We start from the raw sequence: 5,941 nt of genomic DNA on the forward strand, positions 1-5,941 counted from the left end.
GGGGCCGCGGCGGGGGCGTGAGCACCCACTGCCCCCGGAACCGACAGGAGCGGATCGGGCCTCCTGGAGGACCGCCCGGGGGGACCCGCGCCCTGAGCCCGAGCGCCGGCCGCCGCCCGGGCGAGTGGGCCGACTCTGCTCAGCGGTGACTGGGTTCTCAGAGATTTCCGAGTCGGGGGCGATGGTTTCCTCGCTCATAGCCTCGGTTTACATATTTTCATTCGTGCCCAGTCACCCGCAGGGACGTCACCTGAAAGAACGCCAGCTCTTCTCGCCAGTTACTCTTCTCCGTGCCTCTACGACGGTGTCGTGTGCTCCTGAAACGGTCCCCTGTTCTTTGGCTCCGCGGGACTCGGGGGAGGTTGGAGAGGGAAATAACCCGCGGGGACCGGACGGGAAAGCGCCAAGCACTGTTTGGGACTTATATGAAGAAAACGTGCCCTCGTTGGCACCTCTTTGTCTTTTGGGGTAATAAATTGGGGCGTATAACCCAGGTAGAGATAAATCAGCTCTTTTTCCTCTACAAATATCACGCTGATCCTTGAACTTTGGATCCTGCAGCCAGGAATGACCTGTAAATTTCCCAATTTCCTTAGCACTTTGTTTCTGTAAGCTTGTGCCACCTAATAGTCACCCTTATGTAGGTAAATCTATGCATGCTTTATCCCCTTAGAGAATCTTTGAGAACCTGCTTCATTCATTTATACAAATGAATAAATGCCTAGCCTTCCACAATGCCTAGCCTAGTGCCAAACTCATAGAAAGTACTCCATAATTGTTATTGCATGAATATGTGAATATAGTGCAGTGAGACTTACGTGTATGTCTAATGATTTGTGCTCCAGAATGAATTCTTTTTTTTTTTTTTTTTTAGGCGAGGCAACCTTGGTTTACCTCACAGATTGCAAGGACCTTGTCAGCTTACAATTTCTTTTTTTGTTTTTTTAATTTTTCACACCTACAACACCTGGTCTTCCTAGTTGGTCTCCCATCCAAGTACTAACCAGGCCCGACCCTGCTTAGCTTCCGAGATCAGACAGGATCGGGCTTGTTCAGGGTGGCATGGCCGTGAACCAGAATGAATTCTTTAGTTTAAAATTCTCCCTTTTGTCCCTCTTCAATTCTCCTGCACTCATTTGCCCACCTAGGTCCAAAACCTACCCTGAGAAATATGACGTTTGTCCAAAGGACCCTCCCTCTCAAGTTCTTTTTCTGTTTTCCTTGTTCCTAACTGAAATATCTGTGGATGTTGGGACATACTGAGTGTTGCAACTATGACGTGTTTCCCTTCCCTAAGGAGCTTCTTCCCAGAAGGTCCTTTATTAACCTCCGTATCCCAAAAATCTACCTAGCTCTGGGCCTGCCTCAAATGCTGGAAGCTTGATATTAGTAAAGGTAGGGTTAAAATGACTCAAATCGTCTGCTGATTTCCTGAGACATATACTATCTAACAATAAATCAGCCAACAAGTACGTACTGAGCCTCTACTAAACAAGGTACTGGTGAAGTTACACTGGGCACCATGAGGAAGTCAACAGATTGAAAAAGCTGTAGTTTCTGCCTTCTGAGATCTCCCAACTAGAGAGAAGCTTTTTGACAAAAAGGGCAACAGTGTAATTATCTGCTCTCAGAAAGAAACTTAGCCCCCCCCAAATAAGTCCAAAATAAATATCATGTTCCCAAATTTAGTTCCATATGTCTCTGAAAGCAATAATAATGGCCACCGTTGGCTGTTAGTTAATTCTTCTACCAAAGTGTAGCATAACATCTAAGTCACTGTTATAGGATCAATTTATGTGCCCGCTTGTTACATGAAAAAGAAAAACTCTGTCCCATGGCCACATGTCACACGTCTAATCACCAGGAGTCATTCTGTAAAATTGAATCGTTCCTCACAATAGAACCTAGATAAGAGATGTCACAAGAGAACCCAGATAAGAGACTAGTCACAAAAGAACCCAGATAAGAGACAGTGAAGGTGATTTGGTACAAACTCATCCTTAACCACCAGCAAAACATTTCCAAGTACATGTCAAAGACCTAATAACAAAACATTCTTCACATAATGTGTGCTGCTCATTTCTCTCCCCACTATGACTTCCTTTGCATTAAAAATATCCTAGCAGCCCTGGTTCATGAAAGGACTAAAGCTCTTGCTTTGGGGGAAGGTGTTATAAAGTATTCTGGCATGACTCATAACGTGACAGAAACTGGTGGCCTAGGTCCAGATCTAACCCACAAATATATTTTGTTTAAGCACCTGCATGGTGCTTCAGAAAATGTAGCCAAAGTTAGGAGTTAAAAGTCAGACGATTTCACATGCATTCCAGGCTTTTCTTTAAAAAACGAAAGATTTTGTAATAATGGGCTTACATTTTCACCTGATGACGATCGACTACAGGACATTTACTTTCTCTTTTCCCCCAGTTTCTACATTTCCTATTTTACCATACGTTGCCCTGTTTCCCTCATGTAGGTCTACAACTCTCAATTTAAAATATCAATATGAAAAAAACTGGAAACAAGTTAAACATGGAACAAAAATGGAAGAGTTTAAATTATGGTGTTTAATGGGGCTGAATATTATAATGCTTTTTATAATGAGCATTGTTAGTTGACTCCCCAGAATGCATTTCTACTCCTGTAATTGCAAAGCAGCTGTTGATGTAAGAATGTCAAAACCTGTAAAGAATTTTTATAAAAACCTATTTGAGTCAAACCGATGACAATTGGCAGGAAGTAAGATTTCAAGTGCTCCGGAGTTTTGCAGTTTCTGTATGCATTTGAAATTAAGGAGGGAATGTGAAGATGACAGGTGAGAGAAGCAAGGCTGGGACTGGATTACAGGATAGTCAAGGTTATGTGCTCTCTTCAGAGTGGTAACACCTTTGAGGGCTATTGTTTCTGGCGTTTCAAAGGTGTGTTAACCTAGATGCACAAGAACAATGAAAAAGGCTTGTTTAAATACCTTTCACTAAAGAACTTATAGGACTGAGGCGTGACTACCCACCATGACCTGTCCAGTTAGGAATTCATGATCTGATCACCCTGTGAGGTTATCGTCCATCGAACCCCTTTTCAGTCCACACAGCTAATGAATTAAATGAGAACAGGCCCAGCCCCAGCTCCAGGTGTGGGCCCCAACTGATGTACATATATAGTCCGCCCGATCTCATCCTCATGTGACTCTGTCAGTATTCATCGGTAGACTCACAGGTATCAACTGGTCCAGTCATAAGGAAGGCCAGACCTTGTGTTTCTTGAGAGAAGAAGTGTGTTTTCCCCCTTACTCTGGCTGGTGCAATGGGTTGATGTGAGTCCTATAGTTACTGCAGCCGTTTCGCTAACCAAGAGCGAAGCCGGCCTGAGGATACAGCTGACACAAGATGGAAGATCTCAAACCTTGCATGAAGGCTACCGCTTCCTCTGGATTTAGTAAGTTCCCCGAGCCAATAAATGTTCTTGGCTATTTAAGAAAGTTCAAATTCAGCTTTTTACTACTTGTAGCCAAAGTTAAAATTTCCGTGCATAGTTCAGAAGAAAAAGCTATAGTCACATTATCTGACTCTTCTTAGGATATATTTCCAATCGGATGAATAGGTAACAACCTACCTGGTAAAATTTTAGAGGATCCTGAAACAAATTTGACCACCCCCAAAAAATCCTTCCCTGACTAGGTTACCTGATGCCTGAGAATTCATCACTGCACTTGTTTTTAGCTTTGACTTAAATCCTGTGCCCTTTTTAAATCAACTTTCCCTGGAAAGAGTACTTCATGACTCAATAAATGAGTTCATTGATGGTTTTCAGCGTTGTTTTCTTTTTAATTGCGATAAGACTAGAAAACAGACACTGGGAACCAGAGAAAGACGGGAATCACAGAGGGAGCAAAGATGTTAAAACAGGGGCCTGAAGTAATAAGATAAACTTTTCTGTTCCGGTTTTATGTAGGGCTGAAATTCAGAGTAATTCAGGCAAATCATACCTCCCCTATATGATTAGCCAAATCTACATGACAATCACCCTTTTAAGATGGAATGAGAACAAAATGAAACAATATGTACGTAGGGATCAGAAAGTGTCCCAGTAGTAGAAGAGGCAGGAGAGCTATAAATGGCTCTTCAAAGAAGACTAGCTAATGTATTACTTCTGTAATTGATAAGAAGTGTAAAGGACACCTACCCCAAACTTTTTGCCATCCCTTGTGGCAGGCGTCTGAAATTCAACCCACCATCAGTCTTTTTCTTTGGCCTGGGGCAGTGATCCTCTTTAATGCATAACAAAATCACCTAGAAAGTTGTAAAACATGCGTACCTCTATGCTCAACCCCCTAAGGAATTCAGTCACTCTAGAAGGGCACCCAGGACTTGTTTTAACTTTCTATTACAAAAGTGTTTAAGAGCATAAAAAGTAGAGAAAATATGAGTCTTCTTGTGCCAATCACTCACTTAAACAGTTATCCCCAAAGGGCCAATCCCCTCTTCCCCACCCCTCACATGCATGGATGCTCTGGTACCAGTTCCCACAGAAACCATTGGGCTTCAGTGTGGACGTGGCTCAGCTCCCTCTAACACTGTTTTCTGTTTTCCTTTTTATTTATCCTGACGTGTTCTCCTCTCTTGTTTTCAAAATCTTGAAATTGGCAACAGCTTATTTTTTTTAATTTTTTAGATTATTATGTAGTACTTTTATATTTGGGGAAAGGTAGAGAGTCTTTGTCAGCCTAGTTTTCCACATTAATTTAAAATTGATTATTTTTTTAACAATGTTTAAGAAAAGATGTTGAAAAGGAACTCTGTTTTTATTTATTTATTTGTTTGTTTATTTATTTATTTATTTTTAATCGAAGAAATGATTTAAGTCTCCCACCCTAGTTCTACCTCCCCCCTCCCCGCTCCCCACTCCACTCTGGTAGGAACTCTATTTTTAACATTGTAAAGAAATTATAAGGTCAGAGAGGGAGCCCGCCTCTGTGTGGATGTGGTGTTGGCCATTTAGCAGAGTTCTTGCTCACCGATGCTTTCTCTACAGCAGGCACACAAACCACCACTTTGGCTTGAGTTTCCTTGAGGTACTTGCCACAGGCCTAGAATTTAGATTTTGGACATCTAAGAAATACTCTTTAAAAATATATGTTTTGCAGAAAGGCGCCTTCGAAAATTACAAATGCTTTCACGGGAAAGCCAGGAAAATGACCCCTTTCCTCTTCTGAGTCAAAGGAAGTTCACTTCTTCTCCACCACCTTCCTTCCCTCCCCACAAGACATTTTTGTAGCCTTTTTTCCCTTCCCCAAAAAAAAAAAAAACCGCAAAATCGAAAAAAAAAAAAAAAGAATAACAAAGAACGACGAGAAAAGATCACACAAAAGAAGAATAAACAAGAATTAAAAAACAACAACCACCATCATAGAAGAAAATAAAAAAAGACGAACAACGCCTCCAACAACATTCCAAAAAAAGCAAGAAGATAAGAACCAATCAATTGCTTGATTTGATGACAGTAACAACCTTTTATGGAAGATCATTAGTTTATGATATTTACACCTACATACATTATTGCTAATAATTTAAAACTTCATACCAAAATCCAGGTTTTAGGATTATTTTTAATAAAAGCGTATCCTGAGATTATATTCATAATATTTTATTTCATGAGGCAGATGGTGAGAAAATGGAAGTTCATTGTGTTTTTCTCTATGTCTTTTGGTATATTTGAAAGCGCAGAATAATTTTTAATTTATTTTCTACCTAATTCTACCATCACTTTGTGACTTACTTTGACTATATACCCTTCAATCTCTTTTATAGAACCACTACCTCACTTTTCTGTGCCCTGCAATATCTGGTACAGACCTTCTTACAGCACCTGTAGCACTTCCTTACATTTGAAATTTCTCATGACTATCTCCATGAGATTTTAGCTCTTTGAAAGCAAAAAATTA

The 5,941-nt window shown here is 40.9% G+C and overlaps 1 pseudogene; it reads right to left on the minus strand.

Annotated features, from left to right (window-relative positions):
• Positions 1-955: 955 nt before the first annotated feature.
• On the minus strand, positions 956-1,074 carry LOC111740561 (annotated as a pseudogene).
• Between the last annotated feature and the right edge of the window lie 4,867 nt (positions 1,075-5,941).

This window comes from Pteropus vampyrus, unplaced genomic scaffold (genome assembly GCF_000151845.1).
Source record: "Pteropus vampyrus isolate Shadow unplaced genomic scaffold, Pvam_2.0 Scaffold65, whole genome shotgun sequence".
NCBI lineage: Eukaryota > Metazoa > Chordata > Mammalia > Chiroptera > Pteropodidae > Pteropus > Pteropus vampyrus.